This window comes from Quercus suber, unplaced genomic scaffold, assembly GCF_002906115.3.
Source record: "Quercus suber isolate HL8 unplaced genomic scaffold, Cork oak 2.0 scaffold_82, whole genome shotgun sequence".
In the NCBI taxonomy this organism is placed as follows: Eukaryota; Viridiplantae; Streptophyta; class Magnoliopsida; order Fagales; family Fagaceae; genus Quercus; species Quercus suber.
This window is the reverse complement of record NW_027069547.1, coordinates 1,298,775-1,311,137: the sequence shown is the minus strand read 5'-3', so window position 1 is coordinate 1,311,137 and position 12,363 is coordinate 1,298,775. Positions and strand designations below refer to the sequence as shown.

The 12,363-nt window shown below is 34.9% G+C and overlaps 1 long non-coding RNA gene and 1 pseudogene across 2 annotated transcripts; both read left to right on the top strand.

Moving 5' to 3' along the window:
• Positions 1–531: 531 nt before the first annotated feature.
• Positions 532–2,913, top strand: LOC136067685 (uncharacterized). 2 transcript variants are annotated; one of them, XR_010629117.1, is made up of 3 exons: positions 532–1,021; positions 1,115–1,308; positions 2,200–2,913. It is a non-coding gene; the product is annotated as an uncharacterized LOC136067685 (long non-coding RNA). The 2 variants fall into 2 exon arrangements; XR_010629116.1 differs by having other exon boundaries at positions 534–1,021; positions 1,120–1,308.
• Positions 2,914–4,942: 2,029 nt separating this feature from the next.
• The window catches only part of LOC136061247 (myosin-17-like), a 12,401-nt pseudogene continuing 4,980 nt past the window's right edge, over positions 4,943–12,363 (top strand).

Sequence of the window (12,363 nt, the reverse complement as noted above, 5' to 3'; positions counted from 1 at the left end):
GGGTAGTTGGGTGCTTAAACTTTTAGGTACTACCCAATGATATAATATTATAAGAGAAAGTTAATAGATGTTCTAAATATATTGGTTTAGTAACTATTTTTAAATGTTTTTTATGAGAAAAGAAAAAAAAGTAACTAACTCTTTTTATAGTTTTTCTTTTTTTTTATTTCTCATTAAATTGATATTAAAACTTTCTTAATATAATAGCTGATTCTCGTTTTGCACACAAATTATTCGATTTTGCTAAAAGTCTTCCATAAAAGCAAATTGTCTTTCCAAGTGGTTCTTCAAGACATTGATTGCTGGCCTTTTTTATTTTTAATTTTATTTTTCGGTGACTTGTTGATCAATATTTTTGCATTATTATCCTAAGAGTGCGCCACAATTTTTATGTAATAAAGGCTATATGCAGTTGTCCAAATTCGGTGACTTGTTGACTTGTTGCCTCTTTCGGGTACTTAGCATTTATACAGAATCAGTAGTAAACACTACAACGTGCTGGGATGACAAATATGGTACTCACAGTATATCTACTGATTTAAGTTGTGTACATACTAAACTTTTAGTCGGGTACTTACCTCATGGGCTGTTTGCTAACTAATTGCTTATAAAAGATTGTCTTTGGAATACCATTTCCACCTTTTGTTTTTTTGAAGACTCTAAACCAATTTGTCTAGCTCATCAGCTTTTCTCAAGAAAAATAATTAGACCCAATATGTCTCTTTTCAGTGGTTATGTTCTGAATTCATTTCTGCGGGGCTGATTGCAGTTTTTACTTTTTATATATCCCCTTGTAGGGTTTATCATTCAATTCGTTCTAGAATTTAAACCTGTTCTGTTATTTGACATTATGGATTCTAATTATCTATCCTTAAATCATTGATCAACCTGTTGCAGATTCATTTCTATAAACTCACTCAAAAGTTTTGACTATGTGCATGTTAATGAAGTATGAGATTTATGACGACCAGGACTCAAACAATGCTGTCAGCAGTTCTTTCTTTTTGGATTATGACTAGAGGTAAAAATCTCTAACTACGGCATGCTTTTAGTATCACTTCTTTACTTCATGCCTCCTCTGTATGGCTAAAACCAACACTGCTTTTGTTCAAAGTGCAGCATTCCATTCACTATGGATGACATTTCCAAGTCAATGCAACAAATCAAACTTCCTGAAATTGATCCTCCACCTCTTATTCGCAAAAACTGAAGCTTTTTATTCTTATTACAACGCTCAGAATGAAATCAAGTGGTTATACTTGCCTGCCAGCAATCTCTTCTCTTCTCAATTGGCAGTACTCTTTGAAGGTTGATGATCCCACAGAACCTCTGCATATATTTCATTTCCCACAGCTCAATGTGTAATTGTATTAATAATTTTTTTTCTTCCCAGGCTATTGTTTGGTCTTTCTTGGCTAATTATTATTATTATATCTTCACTGTAGTAGGATGGGTATTTGCACTACTAGTTACACTACATTAGGCTTCTTTTGTTATCCATTAGGCTTTCATTTCGTAATATTTTTATCCTTACAGCTGCCTACTACTTCAAATTGTAATTTGTAATGTTAGCCGCATTTTTTTTGGCTAATATTTGTTGTATAATATATATATATATATATCTGTGTGTGTGTGTGTGTTTATTTTGCGCTATATGATGTGACTAGGCTTCTTTTTGCTCTCTTTCAAGTACTTTTTGTTATCGACACTCAAATACGGAGGAAATCCCTCAGAAAAATTTATGCTCTGAGGATTTTGTGTAGCTTGCGTACTATTTTTTAAAATGATTAGACATGGGAATGGGGTTTCTGCTGATCTTTGCACAAGAGCAGGGGAATATGTCGATCTGCAAACCCAGAAAACAATATATCACTAATAAAATGCATTACAAATAAACTTTTGTCACTAAATTATATGAAAACCCAGAAAACAATATATCACTAATAAAATGCATTACAGATAAACTTTTTTCACTAAATTGAGCCAACATAAAACACGACTTCTCAAATTTGTAGTATCTTTTTATTAATAAAAAAAATTCGTAGTATATTTAACATTTTCATTTTCCTTTCATAGTTTTACTTTATTAATTGAAAAAGAATTCAAAATTCATAGTTTCATTTGTTTCTCCCCCGCTATAATCCTGCACTCCTAATATTCGCTCTTACCTTTCTTAAACACTTATTCTACATGTTGCAGATTGAAAAGGTTATGAGACATTTTGAGAGGCTTAATTTTAAAAAATGTCAGCGACTCCCAGAAAAAGCACAAATCATTGACAGTCAATTCAAGGCAATGATTTCCATGATGGAAACATATGCCAAAACCTCAGCGATAGTGAATGCACTCATTGCAACCGTGACCTTTGCAGCAGGCATTACCGTGCCCGGGGGTTTCTTTCAAGATGGTAGAAATGCCGGATCTGCAATTCTGACGAAAAATGATAGTTTCAAAGCATTCATTATTATAGATACCATAGCCTTGGTATTATCTACTTCTGCTCTCTTCATCTACCTAATCATGCCAATATGGATTCACACCACACGCGTTACTTTTGCAGTGCGTCGATTGTGTACAAATATGGCCGCCAATTTAACCATACTTGCCACGGGAACAATGGTGTTGACGTTTGTCACAGGCTCATTTGCTGTGTTAGCGCATGCTTTCAGCCTAACTAAAATGAAAGAGTGAGGGTGTAGTTGGATGAGACCCCTGCCTTTGTGTGGCAGGTGGTGAATACTGATGTAATAAGAATAGTTTCTATGAATAAATTATGCTATTTCTTATACAGAAAAAAGGGATTGAAAAAGTTAGTTTAGGGGTTTTTGTGCAACTGGAATAAAGTTCAAAGGATATCAATGCATTTTATCCTTGCTTGATCATATCAAAGTTATCTAAAGAGATGAAATATTATTTCATGGTCTTCTGTGACTAACACTATGTAGATAAATAGTTCTAACACATCATAGGCAGGATTCATAATCCATAACATTTTATTCAATGTACATTTCATGATCAAACCAGAAATCAAGATCTAGTACACTATCTTTGCCAACAATTCTTTCTGGTCTCTTGAATAACATGAACCTGTATCACTCTGTGAAATATATGATAAAGACCTGCAATCATCAATAACAGTGCATGACAACCTAGCTTAACTTCAAATCAAATTGTCCTTACTGAAATTCTTAGAATTCTGTTAAGCCCAGCTCAACTTTGATTTTATAGTCATATTTTTTTGATGATGTATGTAAATGAGAAGAAAAAAAAAATTATGCTTAACATAAAACCACTCTGGTTCTATCAAAGGCATTCCCAAAATACTGCTTGGCTTTATACACCCAGCTAGCAGGGTCTTCACCTGAAAAGCGTGGGAAATCAATCTTAACAGGTTTCACAAGAGACAATGCTGAAGAACTTCGAATTGGGGGGTGAATTTTCTTGAGATGATCGTGCCCTGGGTTCATCATCAGAACTCAACTTCTGCAAAATAGCTGTGAGATGTTGATTCATCTCGTTCAAGGTTCTGGTATGGATTTCTTGTATCTTTTGAATCTCTCGGATGTCTTTACTAAGATGATCTGAAGTAGCTCGAAGAGAAGCAATAGCTTCATTGGTCGTGGCAGTGGATTGTGTCTCGCCCATCGTTGTCGCAGAGTCACTGCTCTGATACCAATTGTTAGGTGTGGAAATCAAGAAATGTATGTATCTAGCTGTATTCGAGGTCAGCTGGTCCTCCAAGAGAGAGAGAGAGAGAGATAAAAGGAAGAAAAGAATTGGAACTGAATTTAGAACATTCTTATTGCTTATTCTTCATTCGATCAGTAATGCCCTCTTTATACATCACTTAGCAATTCCCTAATCCCCTACTCTAACTGATTGATACAGTAACCACTAGCCAACTGTCACAACCAACTCACAGCTATCAATAACTGCCACTAACTGATTTCCCTCCTTCTCATTAGAATACAATTGCAATACAATCCCTAAAAGTTGTTGCCACTGCCATTGCTGGTACCACTACCATCACCTGCCAGTGTCACGGCCATCACCACTGCCACAACTAGCACTCATCGGCATTGCCACTACCACCACCACAATCGTCACCACTGCCAACATTATGATACCATATGATCATCAAATGACACATTCCCTATGGAATTTGAACTTGGGATTTGGAAACTTGATTCCAAGTTCAAAATTCTGCAGGATTTTTGGATTACCTTTCTTGTTAACACAAGCAAATGAAACCGATATTGGGAACTATCAAGTTACAACTTTGAGTAAAATTTCACCTCAAAATTCCTCATCTAAACACAATTTTTTTTGAGAATTTCGAAGTTCTTCTAAAAATATAGGAAAAGACAGGTTCAAGTAAAGTGGTTTTCAATGATTTAGTACAGAAGTTACGTTGAGTACATTGGGAGCTTTCAACCTTATAATCTAATCTAAGATTAACGGCAGAATTAATTATAGATGAAACAAGAGGTTAAGCGTGAGCATAGTGTAAACTATTAAGCAAAGAAAGAAAGATTATTGTTTGCCTATCCAGAATCAAGGTCATTAGAGTGTCACTGCAGACAACAATCTAAAGGGGGAAAAACCCTATTGGTATGGTGATCAGAGCTGCACAATCATGTGAAGAGTCAGTTCATATTGGCTTACAGTGTTAAGTTCTTGGGCATGATTATCTCTGATTCTTTGTGCTTTTGTTTCTTAAGTTACAACCTCTCCCCTGTATTCTCTCATACAACAAAGAATTTATAATTATTAAGCTTTAGGCATGGCTCCACCAATTTTGAACAAAACTTTGTGAGGGATAGTGCTATATATTTTGCACTTCTTGGCTTCTGATTCTCGTTTTTAAGCTCTCTCAAAAGTTTAAGGATTTAACCATATGCGATAAAGTCAATGACATTTTTGTTTTATAGCTGAAAGGAAAATGGAAGCAGTTTGCTTGTCTAAATTAGGTAGCTTGCCATCTCCCTATCGAAGACTTGTAAATTAAAGTGATGGTATCAACACAATTAAAAATTGATAACAGAACATGTTGAAAGTTTTGCCATATCATGTAACATTTTGTACAATACTAAATGAAGATCTCTATTCTAATAAGACTGTTTTATTAAGTCGCATTTGCTACCCAGCTTCTAGGACTTTTTCTAAGTATTCTACAACAAACATGAGAATAACTCTCGCATTTTCATAAATACAGTAAATTTGTACCTAAGCCAAACATAGAAGAACTCCTATTTATACCAAAGACTCTTCTTGAACTAATGTTAATGGTTTGTCCAAATAGACCTAGCCTCTCTGTTCAGTATTAAGAAATTGAACGTATTAGTATATAATTCTCCCTTGTATCTTTAATATATCTATAGTTTAGTCAATTTCCCTAAAAGAAAGTGCAACTTTTAGGTAATCAGCAACTAAAGTTTTTACGTGTTTCTCTTGCATGTAAATCTAGTTCTAATCTAGTTGATGACTGGTGCAGGTCATTACAAGTATATCAAAAGTGTTTGCAAAAAATACTGAAGCTCCTCCTGGAGGGGTAGATGACATGACAAAGCTTTCCTATTTGCATGAACCTGGAGTTCTGCAAAACTTGGCCACTAGATATGAACTTAATGAAATCTATGTGAGCTATGTTACTTTTTATCTTTCCTTGGACATGTTAATATCCTGAAGCAACTGTCTAGAAATAATTTTTGGATGTAATACTTGAAATTACCTTTCTCAGACATACACGGGAAATATCCTGATAGCAATTAATCCATTTCAATGATTGCCTCATCTATATGACACACACATGATGGAACAATACAATGGAGCTGCTCTTGGGGAGCTGAGTCCTCGTGTCTTTGTAGTTGCAGATGTTGCATACAGGTTAATTTAGATTCACCTTCTGGATGTCACTGCTTTTTTGTTTACCTGTGGGTTAGTTTCTTATTTCACATTCTGTTTAAGATAATAGGGCAATGATTAATGAAGGAAAAAGCAATTCAATTTTGGTTAGTGGAGAAAGTGGTGCTGGTAAAACTGAGACAACAAAGATGCTCATGAGATATCTTGCACATTTAGGTGGGTGATCTGGAGTAGAAGGATGAACAGTTGAACAGAAAGTTCTGGAGGTATGAATGTATGATGAAGTTATTATTAGTTGCATTCTATTTCTGGATTTCAAAGTTCCCTATATGAGCATATACTTGACATACTATCTCAAGAACCAAGTAAAAACAAGGTTTGTGTCCTCATTGATTTAATTTTTTTTTTTTTACTATGTTACTTTTTATCTTTCCTTGGACATGTTAATATCCTGAAGCAACTGTCTAGAAATAATTTTTGGATGTAATACTTGAAATTACCTTTCTCAGACATACACGGGAAATATCCTGATAGCAATTAATCCATTTCAATGATTGCCTCATCTATATGACACACACATGATGGAACAATACAATGGAGCTGCTCTTGGGGAGCTGAGTCCTCGTGTCTTTGTAGTTGCAGATGTTGCATACAGGTTAATTTAGATTCACCTTCTGGATGTCACTGCTTTTTTGTTTACCTGTGGGTTAGTTTCTTATTTGACATTCTGTTTAAGATAATAGGGCAATGATTAATGAAGGAAAAAGCAATTCAATTTTGGTTAGTGGAGAAAGTGGTGCTGGTAAAACTGAGACAACAAAGATGCTCATGAGATATCTTGCACATTTAGGTGGGTGATCTGGAGTAGAAGGACGAACAGTTGAACAGAAAATTCTGGAGGTATGAATGTATGATGAAGTTATTATTAGTTGCATTCTATTTCTGGATTTCAAAGTTCCCTATATGAGCATATACTTGACATACTATCTCAAGAACCAAGTAAAAACAAGGTTTGTGTCCTCATTGATTTAATTTTTTTTTTTTTTTAAATATTTCAGTCCAACCCAGTTCTTGAGGCCTTTGGTAATGCCAAAACAGTTCGGAACAACAACTCAAGGTGTGCATTAATCATATGGAAATTCATTTTATGCTTTATAGTTTCATTTCTTCTTCATTTTGATTATACAGACTGCATATATTTCTTAACCATGCTTATTTTGAGATATCTCTGTTTGAAGTTCTCATTATAATGTCTCTTTCATGTCATCATGACATTACTATGTAGTCGTTTTGGTAAATTTGTTGAAATCCAATTTGACAAGAATGGATATCTGGGACAGCAATTAGAATGTATCCTGCTTGAAAGGTCTTGTGTTTACCTCCTTTGTGCTGCACCACCTGAGTTATTTTACACTATTCTGCTTGTCAATTTGTTTCTCTATATTTATCTTTTAAATCAAGCAGGTTCAACTATTGTTAGTGTTATCTGTAAGTATAAGTTCCATTTCAAAATTTTTATTTTTACCTTTTGTTTTCAAATATTTGTAGGACATTGCGAAATATAAGTTGGGGAGTCCAAATACTTTCCATTATTTAAATAAATCAAATTACTATGAGCTGGATGGTGTAAATGATGCTCATGAATATCTTGCAACCAGAAGGGCTATGGAAACTGTTGAAATTAATGAGGAAGAAGAGGTTGCCTTTCTGTAACTTTAGATGATGCATGTTCTTTATGAAGGTTCAACCAGATTTCTCATCATTATAGAATTCTTTTCAGGAGGCAATATTCACGGTTGTAGCTGCAATTCTTCACCTTGGTAATATTAATTTTGCCAAAGGGAAGGAAATAGATTCCTCAGTCATTAAGGATGAAAAGTCGAGATTCCATCTTAATATGACCGCAGAATTTCTTAAGTGTGTTTCTTTTACTTCCTCACATTAGAAGTGCATCTTTGAATCTTGTTTTGAAATCTACTTAATAGTGTCATGTTTCACTGTTAATCATAATCATTTTACAGGTGTGATGCCCAGAGCTTGGAAGATGCTCTGATTAAACGTGTAATGGTGACACCTGAAGAAATTATTACAAGAACTCTTGCACCTGAAAATGCAATTGCTAGCAGAGATGCATTAGCCAAGACAATATATTCTCGCTTGTTTGACTGGTAAGGGGCTCATTAGACGTTTTATTTTCTCCCTGGTTTGTATTATAGTCTTCTTATCTTTGTATGTGTTTGATAATATTTTGATTTACCACTTGCTTTGACAGGCTTGTGGAAAAAATTAACATTTCTATTGGACAGGATCCAAACTCAAAGTCAATAATTGGAGTCCTTGATATCTATGGTTTTGAAAGTTTTAAGTGCAATAGGTATGCTTTTACAATCTTTTGATTTCACTGGAGCAAGATAAATTTCGTTTCTTTAGAGGCAGAGAGCGGACACTATGTATCACATGAAGTTATGAAGCTTGTGCTCCAATGACATCGTGCCCAACAACTACGACGACAACCAAAAGAAAAGAAAGACAAAGAAAAGTGCACAACTACAAACAATTTTTCATTAGTTTTGTGCTGACATCTTCTTATTAAACAGTTTTGAGCAGTTCTGCATCATTTTCACAAATGAAAAACTACAACTGCATTTCAATCATGTCAGGTTATTAGTCAATACCAGTGGTTTTGGGTCCTAATTTTTGGGATAGCTTATAGGCTGATTTTGGTTATTTTTAATTGTGCTATTGCAGCATGTGTTTAAAAAGAAGAGCAGGAAGAGTATACCAAAGAAGAGAAAGATTGGAGCTATATTGAGTTTGTCAATAACCAAGATGTGCTTTATCTGATTGAAAAGGTTTCAGCTATTACACAATATTTTAACTTAGAATTTTGTGTTTCTCATTTTGAGGCAACGTTTTAAAGGACTTCTGTTTTAGTAGTTAGTGAAAGTTCAATATGGGTATGAAACACCCTTGAACGTTTAGACCTCCAGATACAAAAATATCAATTCAAGCTTTATATCAAACAATTAATGTGCGGAATATGATAACAAGCTTATAACAGATTTGATAAAATGATCTAAACCAAATATAAACACATCCACAGCAGTAAATATAAGGTAAAGATAAAGGAAAGAGAGATGCAAACACACGGATAATACATGATGTGTTATCGAAGAGGAAACCGAAGTTTTCGGCGTAAAACCTCTCTGCCGCCCTCCAAGTGGTGATAAAATCCACTAAAGAATATAGTTGGGATACATGAACAGCAGAAGACCCTCCAAGCCTAATCTACCCAAGTACCTAAGCCCTCCAAGCTTCTTGCTCCAACGAGGTTACGCCGAACCTATTTCTTCTTTAGCTTACCGGATTCCACTACTTGACCATAGCATCAACCAATGTATATTGGTTCTGTAACGCCCCAAAATCATAAACAATAAAAGTCTATTTAATCTGAATAATTCCTAAAAATATTAAATAAAAGGAACCAGCAATCTTAAATCTCATCACAAAATGTCAGAGCTCTAATTCACCAAAGACAAAACATCCTCAAAATAATTCTCCAATACAATATTTGATGCCATAAAAATAACAATAAAATCCTTAATTCCACAAAATAGTTCGTAAGTGCTGTCTCCCAAGCATCTCTACTCCAATAATCCCTCTAATGTATCTGTAATGGGAAATAAAAGGGGGGGGTGAGATAACTCAATAAGTGGAATTCACTAACATTGGGGTGTGGGAACAAACCTTTCAAATAAATAATTTTTACAACAATTTCATAACTTGCAACTCATCAATATTCATCATCAAATATTTCATATATATAAGAACAAATATCTTTATATTGTGAGCCATCATAATATATATATCACTATCATCACATAACAATTTCCTAGGCTTTTCTCGTGGTCAACGTTTACGCCCCGTTGACAGGGTTGTGCTGTCCTCCTTTTTGGGACTGGAACTTCCTTTTCATCCCCTTTCCCTAAGGATAGTTCCTTTGGAACCAAAAGGTGCACTCCCTTGCTAAGGAGCTTCCTTTTTGGATCCTCAATAATATACTCCCTTGCTAAGGAGCTATTAAATGTGCACTGTCCCATTTTTTGGGACCGTCCCTTGCTAAGGATTAGCTGCAGTATGATTGTCCCTTGCTAAGGACTAGATACCATACTGAGCTTCTATTCACGACTTGCCATAGGTTTCCAAAACACATTTCAATATGCTCACAAAAATAATCCATTCATAATTCTCAAAAATATAAAGATATATTCACGCATACAAGTTTAAATAAATTCAGGTTGTCCCACAAGATTTTCATAAAACGAATAGTCAATGTACACATCAAACATTTATAAAATATCAATTCATATATAAAATATCAACATGTTTCTTTGATATAAAATAGTTTAATAATCAACACTACTTTGGGAAAACCTCCAAAATTAGTAAACACCACTTACCTCTTAGTTGCAAAAATAAAGGATATCAACCTCTCTCGAATCACAACAATTCAGTAGAATTAGAACCTAACAACACCAAAAATAGGTTCATCAATACACAATTTCTCACTTAAAATCAGTTTTCACACTTAAACAATTTTATCCTAGACAATATTGATTTATCCAAATTCTCTATTCATTCACTTAACTATCTAATTCACTCTAATATTATATCTATCCAATCTAATATTGGAAGCCACGTATTGCCTTAATTTGTTGCTTGGCATTCCATCTAGATGCCACTGGATGTCCATTGACTCTGATATTATATATATATATATATATTCAACTTAACATTGAAAGCACGTGATGGCTTTAATCTGTCAATCTAGTGCCTACAATTTTTCCTTTGATATATTGCTAGGGTAGATTTTATGAAGTCAGGCCTTTTTGTCCTATTAGCAACTAAAGCAAATTCAAGCAAAATTTCTCCCTGAGAACGTGGGATGATTTCTATCCCAATACTATAATTCGGTCAAACCAATTTCAAAGCCTATGGAGGACCATACGACTATATATATACAATTCTTATTATAATATGTAATCATCCTAGCCGGCTTTCCCATCAATATAGGTGATACGTTTAGATGTTATGAGCAGTTATTTTACTTGGTACCAAAAGAACAATTGCCCAGACCCATGTGAGGACAATTACTAGCCATAGATTAATTCCAACTCTGTAAATCTTTCAACTTCCAAAAAAAATTCAGCAAGACAACCATACCTGAGATACTTTGCACAGCCATAGAGAAGAAAGGAAACAGCTCAAACATGTGTTGCGGCTAAAAACAAAAAGGAACTTCTTTATGTACTTACCCGTGTAACTTAAAAGGTAAAAGGCTAGGGTTATCAAGGCCCATATATTTACTTATGCCGCTTCACTTGGGCTTCATATTCCATAGTATCTATCCTATTTATTTTTATTTTTTTAATATCTTAGGCCCACTTTAATTTAATCCATTTAATTGTGGGCCTCCTTATAATTTACGTATAATTAATTAAATTGGTGTAAGAAAATTTATGGGGTGTTACAGGTTCCTTTCCAAACTGCTTCCCTAAGCACCAAATGGACCTTCTCACAGACGTGGGTGTGGTGAGATAAGGGTTTGGTAAATAACCTCTCAAGGGTATGACAATGGAGAGGAAGAGAGTAGAGGAATTTGTAGAGTCTCTTTAGATGAAGATTGGGGCTGAGGCAATCTTGTTTTTCTCTAGAGTTTTCTCTCACAAAATTCTCTCTGGAAGCTCTCTCAATATGATGGGTATAAGGGTGTATATATAGTAGGGTGAGAAGGGAATGCAAAACGTCAGTTTTTGCCAAACAGGGCAAGTTGGCGACTTGGTCTCGCGGCTTGTCCAAGTCGTGAGTTCAAGTCGCGACGTAACGGCCTGGCCAGTCTGGAACTTTTGTCCTATAACGTGATAGCTGGCGTGACCCTTCAGCTTCCCAGTGTGCCTCTCACGTGCCAGCTTTTGGCGGCTTGCCAATTGCGATCCACCCGCGAGCCCTAACCGTGAGCCTCTGTTTTTCTTGCACACTTTTGAACTTTTCTTCACATCTTCTCACACACTACCCTTACAATTTTCCCACCTAAATACAGGGTTGCTAAGTGCTAAATTACAAGCAAATTGGTCACGGAATAAAGCCAATTAAATGGTTGATTAAATTCAACCTTACAATCTCCCCCTTTGGCTATTTCGTGACAAAACCCTACAACAGACTCTAGACTTAAACGTGAGTTGGGAACAGTTGGAAAACTCACTCACACCTAACTCTAGATTCTGTAAAGCTCTTGAACATATGAATAAGTAACTCCTGAAACACAATAACATAGCAATATCATTGTATGCAGAAAACTTAATATGCATATTGAGCAAAATAAGCATGATCAAGCAAAAATGAACATAAGCATAAAAGCAATAATTCATGGCAAGATCAACACCAGTAGTCACTTAAGCAAAAGTGATTACTATGTTCATTCACACAAGGAATGAACAT